The 22,291-nt window shown below is 39.1% G+C and overlaps 1 protein-coding gene and 1 non-coding gene across 16 annotated transcripts in view; one reads left to right on the forward strand and one right to left on the reverse strand.

The window, feature by feature from the left end:
* EPB41 (erythrocyte membrane protein band 4.1) overlaps positions 1-22,291 on the reverse strand; it is a 173,899-nt gene that overhangs the window by 115,348 nt on the left and 36,260 nt on the right. The window lies entirely within an intron of this gene.
* TRNAA-AGC (transfer RNA alanine (anticodon AGC)) lies at positions 1,451-1,526 on the forward strand. The gene has a single exon. It is a non-coding gene; the product is annotated as a tRNA-Ala (tRNA).

Below are 22,291 nucleotides of genomic sequence, written 5' to 3' on the forward strand. Positions count from 1 at the left end.
AACAGCAAATTGATGGGAGTTTCCTCTAAAGATTTAAAATGCACTCTACAGATTTATTGCACTCCTGGGTCTGGATCTAGAAAGGGATATTCAAACTTGAGTTGTGATGGTAATTTGCAATAGTATAAAATTGAATTTTTTATTTCTCCTTTGTGAAAGTATGAGAGTAATAAGATAACTGTTAATGAACATGTTCTTAGGAAATGAATTCCATATTTATGCATAATGGAAGGACACAACTTGGTCAACAGTAATACCTTCCCTCATCCCTAAAAAATAAATAAAACAGATATTATACCCATTTTATCAAAAAAGATCATCTCGCCTGACCAGGCGGTGGCACAGTGGATAGAACGTCAGACTGGGATGCGGAGGACCCAGGTTCGAGACCCCGAGGTCACCAGCTTGAGTTGACAGGTTCATCTGGTTTAAGCAAAAGCTCACCAGCTTGGACCCAAGGTCGTTGGCTTGAGCAAGTGGTTACTCGGTCTGCTATAGCCCCACGGTCAAGTCACAAATGAGAAAGCAACCAATGAACAACTAAGGAACCGCAACGAAGAATTGATGTTTCTCGGCCCTGGCCGGTTGGCTCAGTGGTAGAGTGTCGGCCTGGTGTGCAGGAGTCTCGGGTTCGATTCCCAGCCAGGGCACACAGGAGAAGCGCCCATCTACTTCTCCACCCCTCCCCCTCTCCTTCCTCTCTGTCTCTCTCTTCCCCTCCCGCAGCCAAGGCTCCATTGGATCAAAGTTGGCCCGAGCGCTGAGGATGGCTCTATGGCCTCTGCCTCAGGCGCTAGAATGGCTCTGGTTGCAACAGAGCAACGCCCCAGATGGGCAGAGCATCACCCCCTGGTGGGCGTGCCGGGTGGATCCCGGTCGGGCGCATGCGGGAGTCTGTCTGACTGCCTCCCCTTTTCCAACTTCAGAAAAATACAAAAAATAAATAAATAAATAAAGAATTGATGTTTCTCATCTCTCTCCCTTCCAGTCTGCCTGTCCCCATCTGTCCCTCTCTCTGACTCTGTCTCTCCTACAAAAAAAAAAAAAAAAAAAAAAGATCATCTTGGAGGAATAACATGGTCCATTCAAGGTCCAAGGCTGGTAGAGCAGGGACCACAGGCCAGGTGCTCTGATTCCCAAGACTAGTTTACTTTCATTAAAACCAATGTTCTCTAGCTTTAGCATGCCTTCTCCATTCAAAAAGTCTACCACTCAAATACTTTGTTTATGGAAAAACAAAACTATTTTCCAAATTATGGCATTATTTCTTCTTAATAAAGTATAACATATTTGCAAACCAAACCAGGATACTCTGTAAATACAGAAAATACTTCAAGCACACTTAACACCACATTCATCTAAGGTCATTTATTTTAAAACCTCAAATGTCACAGGAATTTAAATAAACAACACTATATAAGCCACATTATATTTATAAGAAAGCTTCTTGGCCCTGGCCGGTTGGCTCAGCGGTAGAGCGTCCGCCTAGCGTGCGGAGGACCCGGGTTCGATTCCCGGCCAGGGCACACAGGAGAAGCGCCCATTTGCTTCTCCACCCCTCCGCCGCGCCTTCCTCTCTGTCTCTCTCTTCCCCTCCCGCAGCCAAGGCTCCATGGGAGCAAAGATGGCCCGGGCGCTGGAGATGGCTCTGTGGCCTCTGCCTCAGGCGCTAGAGTGGCTCTGGTCGCAACATGGCGACGCCCAGGATGGGCAGAGCATCGTCTTCTGGTGGGCAGAGCATCGCCCCATGGTGGGCGTGCCGGGTGGATCCCGGTCGGGCGCATGCGGGAGTCTGTCTGACTGTCTCTCCCTGTTTCCAGCTTCAGAAAAATGCAAAAAAAAAGAAAGCTTCTTTTTGGCCTTCACTCAAAGTTTCCTCTATTTTAAGCCTAATTCTAACAAGCTTGTTTGCCAAATTTATCAGATAAATTTAAAAGTATAAGAGGTTATGATTCTACTAGTAATTGCTACAGTAAAAAATCCAAACTCCTTTTCCACAGCACCTCAGCCTGGCTGTGATTTGCCCTTACCCTATGTTTTGTCTTTTCCCATTGGTACCACCTGAACTACTAAATTTCCTAAATCAGCCTGAACTTCCCTGCTTCTGCCCCTTTGCTCCCTGTACGACCCTATGGCTGCGTCTCCACCTCCTGAAATTCTAACCCACCCTTTATGGCCCAGCCAAAATGCCATGTATTCCATGAAACTTCCTCTAACCCTTCCAGTCATAATTAATCCCTCCACCTGTCTTTATGATCTTAAGACATAGTGTACATTTTTCATAAATACCTAGCTTGTTATTTTTCATAGTTACATAGTATTTCACTGTATAAATGCCATAGGTTTTAGTCAAAGGTGACATGCAATTTTTAAAAATATTAATTCTTTTATTTAAAGAAGAAAATAAAAGTAATCTTGTAATCCAGATAATATCTGTTGACCCTTTAAAAAAAAAGAAAGTAATACATGCTCCTGCTTATAATATTCAAACAGTGCAGAAGGGTTATTTTCAAGAGTTATAATAACAACTTCAACTAAGTAAAAGGCAAAGAAAATCAAACCAGAGGGGTACAAAGAGAGTATGAAAAATTCAGGGAGCAGCACAAGTTCACATAATTGTAAATATTCACTGAAATATATTTTTCCCCATAACAAAATGGGCCATTTTAAAAGACCCATTCTTATATTTTTTAATTTTTTAATGTTTATTGCTTTTAGAGAGAGAGAAAGAAAGAGACAGGAACATCAATCTGTTCCTATATGTGCTCTGACTGGGCTGGAACTCACAACCTGTTCCTTCGGGATGATGCTCTACCCAACTGAGCTATCCAGTAAGGGCTAAAGACTCATTCTTAAAAACAATGTTGACCCTGGCTCAGTGGATAGAGCGTCAGCCCAGTGTGTGGATGTCCTGGGTTCCATCTGGGTCAGGACATGCATGAGAGGTGACTGTTTCTCTCCCCCTCCCTCTCCCCCTTCTCTTTCTCTTTCCCTCTAGCAGCCAGTGGCTCAGTTGGTTCAAGTATCACCCAGGCACTGAGGATAGCTCGGTTGATTCAAGCATTGGCCCAGATTGGGGTTGCCTGGTGGATTCTGGTCAGGGCACATGCGGGAGTCTGCCTCTATCTCCCCTACTCTCACTTGAAAAAAAAATTTATTCTTGCTGTGTTTTTGTAAGACAAATGGGGCGTTCTTTTCTCTTTTCTTTATTTTGACAACCTCTCCACATAGGGAAGAAAAACATGGATTATCCAGAAGTAATCGGTCATTATCAAAATAAATGCCCATCTCCATGAAGATGTCTAAAAACTATTTCTAATGTTCTCTAACTTCCTATGTATAGTGTCCCTCATGGAAAAGGCTATTGCTCTATAGTGTGGTTCTATCCTGCCAAAATAAAATCTGACAGATATAAGCCATAAATATAGGTAGGATACACTGCCTAGCCAACTTTAATGCAAAAATTTCCTATTAAAAGGTGACTTATTCCAGATTCAACCACACTCTTATCCATTCTTCAGACTATATACAATTTAATCTTTCCTAAGTAATACTTTCTTCATGTCTTACATATAAAATTCTTACTATTTCAAGGCTACGCTCAAGCTGCAGCCTTTCCAGTAAGCCTTTCCTTACCTCTAGCTCTTCATGATCTCTCTCTCTTTGAAATTTAGAGAGCTTGTTTCTACCAATTACTCAGCATTTCATTAAATACTACTTTCTCCATTATTTCATGTGTATTACTAAACTATAAGCTCCTTGAAGGCAGGGTGTATATCCTAAATGTATTTCCCACAGTAGCTAATCAAAGGAGTTGCATAGTAGGGTCTCAATAAATAATATTTTAGATGGTTCCTAGTGTGAATTATTTTTATAGTAATATACATATTAAACCTTTATATATAATTCTCTAATCATGGAGTGCCTAAAGTTTATTTGTGGTTATATGCTGCATAAAGGCAGTATCAGTGATGCTGATTGCAACCCAACATGGAGATTTATCTGTCAAGCAACTTTCCAAGAAATGAATAGCTCGATTTGTGACAGTTCTCTAAATTTTAAGAAAAAGTTCTTGTTCTTAGAGACCCGTAGTGTAGCTCTGCTGAATGAGTGGCAGTTACTTTACTTTCAAGTCTTTAAAATGAACTTTTCCATACAGCTGTGTTTACTCACACCATGTCTCATTTATACTAGAGGTGTAAAACAGCAAAGCCCAGATCTCTCCCCCTCTCCTCTCTATTTTCCCTTGCCTTTGTTATTTGCCTCTCTGCAGCTTGCTAGCCAAAGCTATAATTAGCACCCCACAGGGACCTATATTTTTCTAATAAAGAACAGCCTACAGCACAATGACATTTATACACACCCAGCCGTGTGTGTTCCTAACAAATTAGGAATATTTTACACATGCAAGTCTTCAATAGCTAAATGAGAGCACTTCACATGGCAGCTGCAACTGACTCACAACACTGACTGCAGATTGATTCATTCATCCTTTCTCTTACTGCACACACACTCTAATTGCAAGAACAGAAACAACTTGGTTGAGACTGAGTAAAATTATAAATACAGATCCTAAAGCAGACGTTAGTTAAGTAAACCACATTTGTCAAGGAAATTTTTTTTCCCTGCAAATTACTATAAAAGTTGTGTTTGTTACATGACAGTTTGCTATAAGGTCATAGTTTTCAGTCAGGCAGCTTACTTAGTGCTTCTTCTTTTTTTTTTTTTTTTAATTATTTTTATTTATTTATTCATCTTAGAGATGAGAGAGAGAAAGAGAGAGAGAGAGAGAAAGAGAGAAGAGGGGGAGGAGCAGGAAGCATCAACTCCCATATGTGCCTTGACCAGGCAAGCCCAGGGTTTTGAACCAGCGACCTCAGCGTTCCAGGTCGATGCTTGATCCACTGCGCCACCACAGGTCAGGCTACTTAGTGCTTCTTAAGACAGTTAGCCAGACAGCATATAGATGAGGACTCTGGATCCTGTCCTACATTCCTTTCACCATCCAGTCTCCTCAGACTCCCTCCCAGCAGCACCTTTCACTCAATCTTCTCCACAGCTTGTCATTAACCTTGTCAAGCTCCAACTCATAACCTTTCAGTAAAAGGAAAGTCAAGTTAAAGAACACATAATCGGCCCTGGCCGGTTGGCTCAGCGGTAGAGCATCGGCCTAGCATGTGGAGGACCCGGGTTCGATTCCCGGCCAGGGCACATAGGAGAAGCGCCCATTTGCTTCTCCACCCCTCCGCTGCGCCTTCCTCTCTGTCTCTCTCTTCCCCTCCCGCAGCCAAGGCTCCATTGGAGCAAAGATGGCCCGGGCGCTGGGGATGGCTCTGTGGCCTCTGCCTCAGGAGCTAGAGTGGCTCTGGTCGCAACATGGCGACGCCCAGGATGGGCAGAGCATCGCCCCATGGTGGGCGTGCCGGGTGGATCCCGGTCGGGCGCATGCGGGAGTCTGTCTGACTGTCTCTCCCTGTTTCCAGCTTCAGGAAAAAAAAAAAAAAAAAGAACACATTATCAAACTGAAGAAAAAACCAACAACTCATTTGTCAAACATTTAATTTACATGTAAAATTCAAGTAGGATTAAAAGACTTGTCCCTTTCCCACTACAGTAATATGAATGAAAATTCCTTCACTACTGTACAAATATCCATTGTAACTGGCCTACGTGCTTCCATTAGCAAGTGTTATGAATCGTAACTATAATGACCAACTTGCTTCATTAAAAGTGAGGGCCACTGCCTGACCAGGTGGTGGTGCAGTGGATAGAGCATCAGACTGGGATGCAGAGGACCCAGGTTCGAGACCCCAAGGTCGCCAGCTTGAGCGCGGGCTCATCTGGTTTGAGCAAAGCTCATCAGCTTGGACCCAAGGTCGCTGGCTCGAGCAAGGGGTTACTCGGTCTGCTGTAGCCCCATGGTCAAGGCACATATGAGAAAGCAATCAATGAACAACTAAGGTATTGCAACGCGCAATGAAAAACTAATGATTGATGCTTCTCATCTCTCCGTTCCTGTCTGTCTGTCCCTGTCTATCCCTCTCTCTGACTCTCTGTCTCTGTAAAAAAAAAAAAAAAAAAAAAAAAAAAAAAAAGTGAGGGCCACGGAAGCTTTAAGGTTTGTAACAGTCTGACCAGGTGGCGGCACAGTGGATAGTGTTGGACTGGGATGCGGAGGACCCAGGTTTGAGACCCTGAGGTCGCCAGCTTGAGCGCGGGCTCATCTGGTTTAAGCGAAGCTCACCAGATTTGACCCAAGGTCGCTGGCTCGAGCAAGGGGTTACTCAGTCTGCTGTAGCCCCATAGTCAAGGCACACATGAGAAAGCAATCCATGAACAACTAAGGTGTCACAACGAAAAACTAATGATTGATGCTTCTCATCTCTCTCCGTTCCTGTCTGTCTGTCCCTATCTATCCCTCTCTCTGATTCTCTCTCTGTCTCTGTAAAAAATAAAATAAAAAATAAAAGTTTGTAACAAAGGATTCAAAAAGTCATATTGCCCATAAACTACATAATGGTTCCCATAGATAATTATTTTTCAAATGTATATAGATGCTGTTATGATTAATAAAATCAAATTACATTTAAAATATTTACTGACTTATAATAGTTTTGTCATGTATTTTGTTAATAATTACTAAAGTATAGGTACTCCCACATAAATATCTACTAAAATATTTTATCTAAAAAGACTGATGGTTATTAATTAAGACTGAAAATTAAGGATAACTTAAATTTGAAAATCATAAGACAGGAGTCCTTGAACTGAAACTGAACATAACTCATCTTTTTGTTGCCAGTAACACATACAAGTTACTGAATAAGTGTGCTTTTTAACTAAATTGAACATGGCTTAAACATAGGGAGTTTAAACCTCCCTTCTGCATGTTTTTCAAGTTTGTAAAAGATTTTAAAACCCTAAAATTTTTTTTTTTTTTTTTTTTTTTTTGCATTTTTCTGAAGCTGGAAACAGGGAGAGACAGTCAGACAGACTCCCGCATGCGCCCGACCGGGATCCACCCGGCACGCCCACCAGGGGCGATGCTCTGCCCATCCTGGGCGTCGCCATGTTGCGACCAGTGCCACTCTAGCGCCTGGGGCAGAGGCCACAGAGCCATCCCCAGCGCCCGGGCCATCTTTGCTCCAATGGAGCCTTGGCTGCGGGAGGGGAAGAGAGAGACAGAGAGGAAGGCGCGGCGGAGGGGTGGAGAAGCAAATGGGCGCTTCTCCTATGTGCCCTGGCCGGGAATCGAACCCGGGTCCTCCGCACGCTAGGCCGACACTCTACCGCTGAGCCAACCGGCCAGGGCCAAAACCCTAAAATTTCTAAACTTGTGAAGTGTTAAAGTAGAAATATTAATAAAGTTATATATGCATAAAGTTAGAGCCTCTCATTAGAAAGTGTTATTCAAGAACTAAAATTTTTTTATCACGTTAACTAGCATATCTAATCTGTAAGATTCTAAATTTAAATGAAATGTCATCATTCATCATTGGCTCACACACATAATGTTTAATGAAAAGTTCAGGATCAGCCAGACCAGTAATGGCACAGTAGATAGAAGGTCAATCTGGGACGCTGAGGTCCCAGGTTGCTGGCTTGAGCATGGCTCACCAGCTTGAGCGAGGGGCTGCCAGCTTGAGTGTGGGATCACAGACTTGATCTCAAGGACACTGGCTCAGCTTGAAACCCTCCACACTACCATACCACCACCCCGTCAAGGCACATATGAGAAGTAATCAAAGAACAAGTAAAGTGCCACAACTATGAATTGATGCTTCTTGTCTCTCTCCCTTTCTCTTTTCCTCTCTCCTCTCTCTAAAATCAATAAATTAAATGTCAAAAGAAATAAAAAGATTGGCCATGAGTTGATAATTGGTGAAGCTGGGTGATGAGTACCTGTGGTCATTACAGCATATTATCGATTATCAGATTATATGTTTAAAATTATTTTAAAATTTAAAGTATGGCCTGACCTGTGGTGGCGCAGTGGATAAAGCGTCAACCTGGAATGCTGAGGTCGCAGGTTCAAAAACCCTGGGCTTGCTCAGTCAAGGCACAAGTGGGGAGTTGATGCTTCTGCTCCTCCCCACTTCTCTCTCTCTCTCTCTCTCTCTCTTTCTCTCTCTCTCCCTTTCTCTCTCTCTCCTCTAAAATGAATAAATAAAAATTTAAAAAAATTTTAAGTATTAAACTAAGTGAAATTAAAAGAGATCGGCAAAGCCTGACCAGGCGGTGGCGCAGTGGATAGAGTGTCGGACTGGGATGTGGAAGGACCCAGGTTCGAGACCCCGAGGTCGCCAGCTTCAGCGCAGGCTCATCTGGTGTGAGCAAAAAGCTCACCAGCTTAGACCCAAGGTCGCGAGCAAGGGGTTACTCAGTCTGCTGAAGGCCCATGGTCAAGGCACATATGAGAAAGCAATCAATGAACAACTAAGGTGTTGCAACAAAAAACTGATGATTGATGCTTCTCATCTCTTTCTGTTCCTGTCTGTCTGTCCCTATCTATCCCTCTCTCTGACTCTCCCTCTGTCTCTGAAATAAATAAATAAGTAAATATTTTAAAAAAGAGAGATTGGCAAAGCTGTGACAGTAACTTTTGTTCTATGTATTGCCTAAAATATTGAAATCAGGAAAAAATTCAAAATAAGTCTACTTAGGACTTTTAGAGCTTAAAAACATCTAAATACTGTATTGTGCAATTTAATGAAAGAGATGGCTAAAGTACATTCTTGTGAATTGCTCAGTTTTCTTTGAGTATTTTTAATTTTCTAAGAAAACAACTATATGACCAGTATTTTACCATCCCAGTGTCTAGGTCCATAGAGATAATTATGTTGATGACCTCAGCTGCCCACGGCATTATTAAATGGTTCTGGTGTATCTACATATGCTTTCTTCCCCTGAGCCACTCTATCAACCTCTTCCTAAATGGGGTGATGGAAAAACCACAGCTGCGGTCCTGCATAAAATCTGTCACAATATTTCCATGAAAAGGCAAGTTAAATCTTTATCTTCATCCTAATTTACACAAGAAATTTATGTAAAAAAAAAATTGGCAAAAAAGGGAAAAAACTTCAAGATAGCAGCCCTTGCCTGGAAATACTAATTCTCTAAAATGTACATAATACACATAACTGATAATCTAACACTGTCATCTTTAGTGTCACAAATATACTAAAGATAACAGTGGTTATCTTCCTGTGGATGGATGTTTTTCTTTCTCCTTTTCAGTATTTTCCAAACTTACTACAATGAGCGTGTATCACTTTGATAACTGGGAAGAGAAGTGCCCCTCCATTCCAGGAACAGAAGAAAATTTATTTTACCACATCATTGAGTAAATTATAATAAGTCCACGTACACAATTCAATTTGACGCAACTTAATACAGGCTTTGATTTTGTTTTTCTTCTACCCTTAACCCTTGCTGGTATCCCAAATATGAACTAGACATCTTTTTCTCAGGAGATCTCCTCAGTGAGGAGACAGTCACCTCTGTTTGTACCTCCATAGGTTAACTTCAAAGGGTAGATAACACTAACCTTCAAATCACTTCCTAGTTTGAAATCTCCTGATTCAAGAAATATCCATAAACTCATGTCTTTTTTTCTAGACTACTTCTGTCTGTTTAGGTTAAATCCTCTTAGAAGTTACCCTCTCATTCAAGTTTTTTCTGATTTGTTTCTACTCTGTTACTATACTCCTTCCAGTCTCCTATTTAATTCCTTCAACGTACATCAAATCACTTCATTTCATTTCTAGTAATTTTTTTTTTTTTTTTGCTTAAATCCTACACCATTTCTAAGCACTAATACATTGGGTTAATGTAAAAATAAAATTTCACGTGATTCAACCGAATGTTAAACCTGATATCAAGTTCAATCTGATTATTAATTACATATAGAAGTAGGTTTTCAGAAATTCTCAATAATTAAAAACCAACAACTGTAATCCCATCCTTAGTAAACCGAAGAGAGTTCTATTTCATCACTTGGCCTTGATATTAATGTGCAGAAACTGCTCAGTGCAAACCCAAGACATCTCTCTATTTTTCTTACTAACAAAACCCCATATAATTAAGGGTAGAATGGGCCCAACTAAAAGGCTACATTTCCCAGCTATCCTTACAGATAAAGAGTCTGCCAGTAAGATATAAATGGAAGTCATTGCCCTTTGGCCTTCTCCCCCTCCCCCACTGCCTTCTTGCCTAGACCGCAGATGGCTCCCTGGGATGGAAGCAGCCATCCTATGACCTTCAGAATGGAAGCCATATGTCAAGACTGGCAGACCATAAATTAAGAAGACTGATTCCCTAATTTCATGGAACTATGAAAGTTTTTTGTTTAACATACACATATATTTTACACTCTAAAATAGATCTATGACTTAAACACCCACACTAAAAAGCATCCCAGTTATACTATATCTAAAACCTGGTTATGGATCTTTTACCATAGAAAGGGAAAACAATTTATTAATTAAGGGTCTGGTTCTAAACTTAAACATGAATCTGAACCTGTTCAGCCAGCTTGCTCCCTATGTGGCTTCTTGGACACAACATCTCTATACCACAGTTTCTTTATTAAACTGTTCACTGCCCGGTTGTTCTGATTATTAAAGTCTAATGCTTAGTATCATACATGGTACTATCTTGCAAGGTTAAATATGTATATTCTATGACCCAGTAATTCTACTCATAAATATCTACTGCACAGACACTTTGATGTGCTTATACATGCCTACACATCCAACACACACACATACACACACACACACACACACAAAAGGAGATATGTACAAAATGCAATGTTTATTACAGCACTGCAAAGTCTATCACCAGGAAAATGAACAAATTAATTGTGGAATAGTTATACAAGAGAATACTATACTATAGTAAAAGTGAATCAACTATGATTACATGCAATAACATAAGCAAGCAAAACTAAGTGATATATTTCTAAGGATATATACAGTAAAATTATTTTTTTAAATAAATATAAAATTCAAAATGCATGGCAGCAGTTATCCCTGAGGGGAAGGCAGGAAAATGGATGGGAGAGGGGAACACTGGTAGCTGTAATAGTACTGGTGATGCTCTAGTTCTTAAGTTGGAGAGTACATGTATAGGTGTCCCTTTTATTATTATACTTCCTAAATTACATTTTATGATTCATATACTTTCAATGTATCAAATGTCATATAATAAGCATATATAAATAATACACACAAATAGTATATAAGGATACTAAGTACTGATTTAAATAAATAAAAAAGAAATTCTAGCCTGGCCTGAGGTGGCATAGTGGATAGAGCATTCAACCTGGAATGCTGAGGTCGCTGGTTCGAAACCCTAAGCTTGCCGGGTCAAGGCACATATGGCAAGCAAGCAATGAACAACTAAAGTGAGGCAACTATACTTCTCACCCCCATATCCTCTGTGTAAAATCAATAAATAAAATCTTTGAAAAAAAAAGAAATTCTCTTACTACACTCAAACAGTTGCTGCTTCAGTTTCAATAACCAATTCTCACCACTTAACTCGAGTAAATACAGTACTGTCCTCAGAAGCTTTCCAAGAACTGTTGATTTGCTCTGTTTTCTCTCAGAGTATATATCAAATTTCTCCTAAAGAAATAATTCCACATGATTTGAGACATACATAGTATAATTTCTACAGTCTAAACAGTAGATAAGCTAAGATTTAACAGTTTCCACAAGTTGTCTGATAAGAAATCAGCGGGATGTTTAAAAAGAACATGAAATAATTATAATTATTAAATAACTTCAATTTATAGCAAGCCAAAATGCATTTTAGTCATTAAACGAAAATAACTGAAATTTTGCTAGTTAACAAGAATTACTATGAAATATCCTAAAATTAAACATCAAGATGCCCAACCTATTCTGTGAAATTTCTAAAAAATAACTTTTTTTTTTTTTTTTTTTTTTTTACAGGGACAGAGAGAGAGTCAAAGAGAGGAATAGATAGGGACAGACAGACAGGAACAGAGAGAGATGAGAAGCATCAATCATCAGTTTTTCATTGTGACACCTGAGTTGTTGTTCATTGATTGCTTTCTCATATGTGCCTTGACAGCGGGCCTTCAGCAGACCAAGTAACCCCTTGCTCAGGCATGCGACCTTGGGTCCAAGCTGGTGAGCTTTTTTTTTTTTTGCTCAAGCCAGATAAGCCCGTGTTCAAGCTGGTGACCTCGGGGTCTCAAACCCGGGTCCTTCACATCCCAGTCCGACACTCTATCCACTGCACCACCGCCTAGTCAGGCAAAAATAACTATTTTTAGTGGCATCCAAATCCTGGAACATTCCCTAGTTGCATGTTAAAAAAAGAAAGCCATTCATCCTTGAGGGATTAAGAAGCCCATTTAAGATTCATAATTAAGCAAAGAATTTAAAGTTACATTCATCCATTAATTTGGCCTTCCCTGTGCACACACCCACAGCTGCTGCATTCCCATTCCTGAATAATTATGCACCCTCCCTCATCTAGCCTTTTGTTTTTCCACCTCACTCTGCATGTTCTCTCCGTATACAGATCTTTCCTTTCAGCCATGATGTAGGCTTCTCTACCTCTCTCCCTTTGTATGGGTTTACTTCATCCCACGTCAAACACACAAAACACCTGAAGTACTCATGAATACTCATGAACAGTCTGTTACCCTTATAAACGTCCTGACTTCAGCAAAGAGTATGAACCAGGCTAGCGAACTCTAGAACAGTCCTTTGAGAGTTAAACCAGCTAGACATCTTCTTCATTACTTGATTTTTACTTGTTAATTACATGCTGAACCCTGGGAAGAGGAGGGAGTATAGGCATCAAACAAAATGCAGTTGCTACCTTAATGAAATGAAAAGTGGAGTCATTATTGCAAGTAAAATTCTAGTCAAGTATTATTCAAGTTACAATTATTTACACATTATAAAAGTTCAAAAATTTCATCTAATGGAAAACAACAGACCAAAAAATAAAAATTGGTCTCTAAAATATCAAATATCCAAAATTTTCACATCATGCCTAGTCATCATGAATTGTTAATGTACACATTTTGCCAAGCTCCAATTTAACTGGCTATGGGTAGATGAGGCAGCAGAAGCGATTTCTGTTTTGAATAAGAAGTTAAAATAGATAAAATTTAGGGTTCTTTACAGGTAGAAAAATATTATATACAATAGTAAAAAGCTACAAACATTTGCGAAAGAAACACAATATTACACATATCAACAACCCAAATCTATGTTAGCACCATTTTTATTCTTACATTCATTCACAATATCTACTTGAAAGACATAAATTCTTCTCATTCAAAGAGAGATTTTGCATACAACAGACTGTTCATTCTTCTGTCATACTCACAATGGACATCCTGACTGATCTGCAAGTATATAAAGCAGCCTGAGGCCATCTAGCAAAATCAGATTATATTAATCAGCACTACTGCATCTCTGGCAAATCATCACTAACTTTATTTTTTTAATGAATTTATTGGGTGACATTTGTTAACAAAATTATACAGGTTTCAGGTGTACAATTCTACAACACATCTTCGGTACACCCTATTGTGTGTTCACCACCGCAAGTCTCTGTCCACCACCATTAATTCCCCCTATGTCCTCCTCTACCCCCCCCCCACAATCACCAAACTGTTGTCCATGTCCATGAGTTTTCTCTTTTGTCCTTTTTTTGGCTCTGTCTCTCCACCCCTCTCACCCAGACCACCCCCCACAGCTGTCAGCCTGCTTTCTATCTATGGGTCTGTCTCTATTTTGCTTGTTAAAATCTTGACTAATTTTAAATATCAATCTAATTCAACCAGCCCAATAAGATTTGTATCATTGAAAGCAAACTTATTTTCTAATTCTGTTGTCAAATCTATTTAAGGAGCCCCACTAAAACAGACAATTAAAATGTAAACATATAATATGCTAATTATATGTTAAAATACAGAGTATTCTAACAATAATCTCACAATGCACATCAATCCAATAATTTTAGCCCGTTTTCAAATTTAAAGAAAATAAAAGAGGAACAGAACTTTAATTACACATACCTAATATATTCTACCGGTCCACAAGACCTTTCTTCCTTTAAAGTTATGAAACTCATAACTCTAGAGTGATGTTATGTTGCAGTCTAAAAGATAACTTCTTAGGATCTATTCTCACATTTTGGGTTGGAGATATAGCTACTTTAAAAACCATCAGTTTAAAAATTATACATTGCAAACACCAAGTAGTCATCATTGTAAACAAACATGAACTGAACTCCTATTATGTGGCAGGCATATCCTTAAAGAGACATACATACAATCTTTATCAATATGACTAAGAAAAAGAAAAGGAAAAAGATACATGTCCTAGGTGCAGTTTCCCCAGGTACAAATATTATCCAATAATTGTCTGCATGTGATTATCATCAGATAACTAACCAAGTAACAAGAGACTGCATGGTCACAAAGTCATTTATAGCATAATCAGAATCAATATCATCAGTAATAAGAACTATTTTTATTACCCCTAAATTTATAGATTTATAAATAGAATTATATTGGTTTTTCAAATTAGTTTTAAAATATTCCTTAGAATCAAACTGCTTTTATACAAATCTTCTACCAAACTAACATCAGATTGTTTGTTTGTTCCACTGAACATATTCCTTGTACATAAGTAGGAAAGGAACTTTTTCTTTGCTTTTCTCTTCTTTCAATAAACTGAGTTAATATTCGTATTAGAATTAAAAGAACAAAGAGGTAAAAATATATGGATCAGAGTGGGAGGGGTTAGGTGTATGGAATCCATAAAGCTCCATGAGTTTCTCATCAAATGAAAATGTTTTAAGTTAAGAAAGAAATGCCATCAAAATGTCTATAGTGTTTACTGTTGTTTGATAAAATTATAAGTAACTTTTAGTTTTGTCTTATACTTTTCTTTATTGCCCAAATTTTGTAAATCCACAATTATTACTTTTAAAAATAAGGGGGAAATTTTAAGTCATTTATTTCTATAGATCTTTTTTTTTTACCAAAAAAACTATCTCTGCTGATATATTAGTAACACAACTTCGGTATTTTTTGACAAGGATCTCATTCAATATAGCATCATTAAAAACAGTTCTTCCTCCAAAGGATACTGACCTAATAAAACCTGCTTATAACCACCTATAACTCATTCTTCCTCATCACTTGACTCCACACTAATGTTATAATAATCTGGTATTCTATCAAAAACCGTGAAATATGTCTTGAATCACCATCTCATGACTTTCTATGTGTTTTTCATATCCCATACTTCAGGGTAATGGGTAATTCATTAAGCCCTTCAGATGTAAAATGTCCCTAGTAAGAAAAGTAAATGTCATGCTTTCATTTTCTTATCAAGCAACACATTGAATATCCTAATACATATTTCTTGGCATATCACATGTCAGACAGTTGTAAACATTTTCTTTTGGTTACACATATAAGGCCAATCTAGCTATTTTGGTTTCCCTATTGGAGATCAGAGTAACTTTCTATCTCAAAATTAAACATAATTGTTAACCAAACTAGAACATTGCTGGGACATGAAAAAGAATGAATTTGGACTTCTGCCTCACATCATATAAAAAATTTCACTCAAAATGGATTATTGATATGAATAAGAGCTAAATCTATAAAGCTCTTAGAAGGAAACATCAGTATAAATATCCACGACTTTAGATTAGGTCCTTAGATTAGGTAATGGTTTCTTAGATATGACACCAAAAACACAAGTAATGAAAATAATTTTGACTTACTGGACTTTACCAAAATTAAAAACTTTTGTGCTTCCAAGGACACAATCAAGAAAGTGAAAAGAGCCCCGGCTGGTTGGCTCAGTGGTAGAGCGCCGGCCTGGCGTGCAGGAGTCCCCAGTTCGATTCCCCGCCAGGGCACACAGGAGAAGCGCCCATCTGCTTCTCCACCCCTCCCCCTCTTCTTCCTCTCTGTCTCTCTCTTCCCCTCCCACAGCCGAGGCTCTATTGGAGCAAAGTTTGCCCGGGCGCTGAGGATGGCTCTGTGGCCTCTGCCTCAGGCACTAGAATGGCTCTGATTGAGGCAGAGCGATGCCCCAGATGGGCAGAGCATTGTCCCCTGGTGGGCATGCCGGGTGGATCCCGGTCGGGCGCGTGCTGGAGTCTGTCTGACTGCCTCCCCATTTCCAAGTTCAGAAAAATACAAAAAAAAAAAGAGTTCCTAAAGGCCAAAGCTGAACAATTTGAGAAACAAAATAAATAAGTAGTATTGAATTATAACCCAAAGAATAAAATAAATACTCATATCAGTATAAATCTATACTGATATATATAAATGGTTGAATAAATAAATGAGGGGGGATAGGAGGAAGGGTAGGGGCACAAAGAAAACCAGATAGAAGGTGACAGAAGACAATTTGACTTTGGGTGATCGGTATGCAACATAATCAAATGTCAAAATAATCTGGAGATGTTTTCTCTGAACATATGTACTCTGATTTATCAATGTCACCCCATTAAAATTAATAATAATAGAAATTTTTTAAATAAATAAATAAATGAGGGAGAACAGGCAAATCTCTGGTGCAGAATTCCAAATAACTGGGGTAAATACTTCTTCCCCAAGCACAACTCTCCACTCCTTAAGTGTGGGCTGCATATGGTGTACTTTCTTCCAGAGTACAGTATCAAAAGGAGGGAGGAAAAAAGAGCAATTTACAATGGAGAAACCTGACCTACTTCAAGCCAAGATCAAGGTTAATATTAACAGTAAATCATATTGACAGCATATACCTTTGCTAGGATGTAATGAGAAAGGCACTCTACCCCTACAGTTTCCTCCCAAAACCTCATTATTCAAGTCTTATCATAAGATAAACATCAAACAAATCCCAATTGAGGTACATTCTACAAACAGCTGAATAGTAATCCTCAAAACTGTCGATCTCATAAAAAATAAGGAAAGTCTGAGAAACTATCACAACCAAGAGAAGCCGAAAGAGACATGGGTACTAAATGTAATGTGATATCCTGGATAGAATTATAGAACAGAAAGAAGGACATTAGAAAAAAACTGAAGAAGTCTCAATAAAATATGGGCTTTAGTTAATAACAATATATCAATATTGTTTTAATAATTTTAACAAATCGACCATATCTATGCAAGATTATTAATAATAAGAAAAACTGGGTGAGGTATAACAGGACATTCTGTATTCTGTATAACCTTCACAATAATCCTTTATATTTGAAACTGATATAAGATCACATATAAAAATCAAGCTAAAAAGTCTTTGCACAGCAAGGGAAACCAGCAACAAAATAAAAAGACAACCCACTGAATGGGAGAACATATTCACAGATACATCTAATAAGGGGTTAATTTCCAGTATTTACAAGGAACTTATAAAACTCAACACCAAAAAAACAAACAATCCAATTAAGAAATGGGCAAAGGACTTCAATAGACACTTCTCCAAAAAAGACATACCGATGGCCAATAGAATTATGAAAAGATGCTCAACATCACTCATCATCAGAGAAGTACAAATTAAAACCACAATGAAAAACCTGACCAGGTGGTGGCAAAGTGGATAGAGTGTCGACCTGGGATGCTGAGGACCAGGTTTGAAACCCCAAGTCACCAGCTTGAGCACGAGCTCATCCAGCTTGAGCACAGGCTCACCAGTTTGAGCATGGGGTTGCTGGCTTGAGCATGAATAGTAGATATGACCCCAAGGTTGCTGGCTTGAGCCCAAGGTCGCTGGCTTGAGCAAGGGGTCACTGGTTCAGCTGGAACCCCTCAGTCAAGTCACATATGAGAAAGCAATCAACGAACAACTAAAGTGGCCAACTATGAGTTGACACTTCTTATTTCTCTCCCTTCCTATTGGTCTCTATCTCTCTCTCACTAAAAAAAAACAAACAAACAAACAAACAAACAAAAAAACTCACACACACAATGAAATATCACTTCACACCTTAAAGAATGGCTATTGTCAATAAATCAACAAGTGTTGGCAAGGACGCAGAGAAAAGAGAACCTTTTGGTACTATTGGTGGGAATGCAGATTGGTGCAGCCACTGTAGAAAGCAGTATGGAGTTACTTCAAAAAATTAAAAATGGCCTGACCAGGTGGTGGCACAGTGGATACAGCATCAGACTTGGATGCAGAAGGACCCAGGTTCAAGACCCCGAGATCGCCAGCTTGAGCGCGGGCTCATCTGGCTTGAGCAAAGAGCTCACCAGCTTGGACCCAAGGTCGCTGGCTCCAGCAGGGGGTTACTCGGTCTGCTGAAGGCCCACGGTCAAGGCACATGTGAGAAAGCAATCAATGAACAACTAAGAAGTCGTAACGCGCAACGAGAAACTGATGATTGATGCTTCTCATCTCTCTCCGTTCCTGTCTGTCCCTGTCTATCTCTGCCTCTGTAAAAAAAACAACAACAACAACAAAACAAAACAAAAAAATTAAAAATGGCCTGACCAGGCAGTGGCGCAGTGGATGGAGTGTCGGACTGGGATGCAGAGGACCCAGGTTCGAGACCCTGAGGTCGCCAGTTTGAGCGCGGGCTCATCTGGTTTGAGCAAGGCTCACCAGCTTGGACTAAGGTCGCTGGCTTGAGCAAGGGGCTACTAGGTCTGCTGTAGACCCGCGGTCAAGGCACATATGAGAAAGCAATCAATGAACAACTAAGGTGTCGCAATGAAGAACTGATGCTTGATGCTTCTCATCTCTCTCCATTCCTGTCTGTCTGTCCCTGTCTATCCCTCTCTCTGACTCTCTCTCTGTCTCTGTAAAAAAAAGGAAAAAAAATTAAAGTGAAATTGCCTTATGACCCAGCAATTCTACTTCTGGGAATATATCCAAAGAAACCCAAAACACTTAATTCGAAAGAATATATGCATCTCTATGTTCATTACAGCGTTATCTATAATAGCCAACATTTGGAAGCAGTCCAAGTGTCCATCAGTAGATGAGCAGATAAAAAGCAATGGTACATTTATACAATGAAATACTACTCAGCTGTAAAAAAAAAAAAAAAAGGAGGAAATCCTACCTTTTGCAACAACACAGATGGACCTGGAGATTTTTTTTTTTAATTGATTTTTAGAGAGGGGTGGGGAGAGGGAGAAGAAGAGGGAGAGGGGGAGAGGGAGAGAGGGGGAGAGGGAGAGAGGGAGAGAGGGAGAGAGAGAGAGAGAGAGAGAGAGAGAAGGGGGGAAGCAGGAAGCATCCACTTAAAGTTGTTGCTTCCTGTATAGGCCTTGACTGGGCAAACCCAGGGATTCGAACCAGCGACCTCAGCGTTCCAGGTTGACACTTTATCTATTGCACCACCACAGGTCGTGTGGACCTGGAGATTATTATGCTAAGTGAAGTAAGTCAGTCAGAGAAAGACAAGTACCATATGATTTCACTTATATGTGGAATCTAGTGAACAAAATAACAAACAAAATATAAACAGATAGATAGATATGGAGAACAGACTGACAACTGTCAGAGGGGCTGGGGGCTGGGTGGCTGGGTAAAAAAGGTGAAGGGATTAAGCAAAGAATATAAAAACGTATAGATAGACAAAAAGTGTGGAGGTTACAGGAGGGTAAAAGGGTAGAGGAGGTGGAGGAGGATAGAGGGGAGATAGTGATAAAAAGAGACTTGACTTGAGGTAGGGAACACACATTGCAATATACAAATGATGTATTGTAGAATTGTGCACTTGAAACATGTATAATTTTATTAACCAATGTCACATCAATAAACTCAGTAAAATTTTGAAAAGAAAAAAAAAGTTAATGCAACAATTTAGCCCCAGTCTATGTTAGTGCTCTGTCAGCAAGAATGCAAAAGTAAGGACAAATACAAGACATATTAAAATGAAAGACATAATAGAACTGGATGACAAAGAAATTATGATGGGTAAAGGAGATAAAGAAGTGGAATATTAAATAGATGTTTCAAGCTTAGGAAAGGGAAAAATATTGTTGCCATTACAAAAAGAAAACAACAATAATGAAACATGAAAGATAAGACTGGAAAAGTGTGGCTGTCCTTTGAATGCCTACTATCTCCCTTCTTCATCTCCTTTAAACAGGTTTAAACAGGTTCTTCCTCCTATATTTAACCTATATTGGTTAAAGGTAGCACCATTATTTATTCATTCATCCACTCATCTATTACAAACTGGTAACTAAGGATTTTAAAGTAAGTAAACAGATATGGTCTTGCCATCACAGTCTTACAGACTAGCAAGGAAAAGTGAAATTAAAAAAGAAATTACAAAAGCACTGATTACAGAGAAGAGCAGGATGCTAAGGTAATATAACAAACAATCCTAATCATAAACCCCATCCCTCACACAAAAGAACCTCATTGTCCTCACTTATCATCATCATTGCATCTTTAAGTGAAATTTAACCTAACTCCAACCCTGGTCAGATAGCTTGGTTGGTTAGAGCATCATCCCTAAGCACAGAGGTTGCCAGTTCAATCCCTGGTTAAGGCACATACAGGAGCAGATCTGTGTTCCTGTCTCTCCCTTTCTCTTCCTCTAAAATCAATAAATAACATTTCTTTAAATTTTAAAAAATAACTTACAGTTGCCTCTGTCTGAAAGCTTTTCACACACTCCTTTCCAGCTGGACAGGCAAATTCCCATGTGTTCATGAGAATCTACTCAAGAGTCACTTCCTCTAGGAAGGTCTTCCCTGGCCACTTCCTTGCCCCTTGTAGAATCGGCTTTCTTTCCTTCGTTTTTCTTCTCTGTAATCCCATAATATCCTGTGCATACCTTCATACAGAGCTATTCCCACTCTGACTGGTGGTTTCCTTGAGGGTAGAAATTGTGTCTTGTCCATCTCTGAATTCTTATTTCTAGTACAGTGACTAGCTAAGAATAAGATACTGAGGTGATGACATAAAAGATCCAGATGGAGTTATCTCCCAGTGAAAGGACAGACTGGAACATCGGTGTCAGGGTTGGAAAATGGAGATCTTATATTCTACTGCTTCAGGTAGTGGTAGGATCTCTAAAAATAGATAAAATCTTAGCAAAATAAATATGAAATATAGAGGAAAAGGCAAAGAGTTTCTCAATGTGTATACACACTAGAGTAAAACCAGTCTGTCCTGGTCACAATTTTAACCTATCATATCTCTGATCAGAATCAATAATCTATTACTTGTCATACCTGCTTCTCTATATGGTTAAAAACAAAGTAGGAGAGAAATATAAATAAGAAATCATTTGGATATTTTAAAGTTTATTAATACTAGGAGCAAGGGAAACAGAAACAAACAAAAAAGACCATTTTTAACCAATCAGTCATATGTATTAAACATGTCTAAGATTTCTAGGTGCTATAAGGAGTATGACACAGTAGAGGACTAAGTCCCCACACTTTAATTTATAATCTAATTGGAAAGATGTTATATAAAGGTAAAATGATACAAGGCAGTGTAAAATGTGTCACATACAAAGGTAAAAGTTTTCAGAAGAGAATAAAAGAAATCCTTTCTTGACAAGAATCAATTCTTCCTAATTTATCTTTTTACAATTTTGGATTTTGATAAATTGAGCTTTCCTGAAAAAGACTCAGTAGGCTTATAATGTAATTATACAAAAAATCATAATAACAGTGGTTGCCTCCTGAAGGATATGGGTAGGCAGGGATTAACTAGGAATGTGAGGACACTCAATGAGATTAAGATAATGTTCTATATCAGTGCTTCTCAAATCCCCAGAATTCTATCACTGGCATTATTAAACTTGTTAGCAATGCAAATTCTCAGGCCCCACTTCAGACCTCCTGAATCAGAAACTCAGGGCACCAAGTGTTCCATCTTGATCACACCAAGCCATGTTTATCGCCACTGTCCTCAGCCAAACTTTGGACCTGATTAAATGCTTAGGATCTCCTCAAGCAAAACTCTGAGGTAGAATTGCAACAAACTAGTCCAGGCCACGTAGCACAGTTAGTCTGATACGCCAAGGTTGCTGGTTCGATTCCCAGTCAGGGCACATACAAGAATCAACCAATAAATGCATAAATAAGTAGAAAAACAAATTGATTTCTTTCTTTCTTTTCTCCATTCCTCTCTCTCTAAAATCAATAAATTAAATAAAAAAGAATATGGATCTGGAATCAAATAGAACTGGGTTTACAGTAAGTTTCATTTTTTGGCCTGACCTGTGGTGGTGCAGTGGATAAAGCATCGACCTGGAAATGCTGAGGTCACTGGTTTGAAACCCTGGTCTTGCCTGGTCAAGGCACATA

Source organism: Saccopteryx bilineata, chromosome 3 (assembly GCF_036850765.1).
Source record: "Saccopteryx bilineata isolate mSacBil1 chromosome 3, mSacBil1_pri_phased_curated, whole genome shotgun sequence".
Taxonomy (NCBI): domain Eukaryota; kingdom Metazoa; phylum Chordata; class Mammalia; order Chiroptera; family Emballonuridae; genus Saccopteryx; species Saccopteryx bilineata.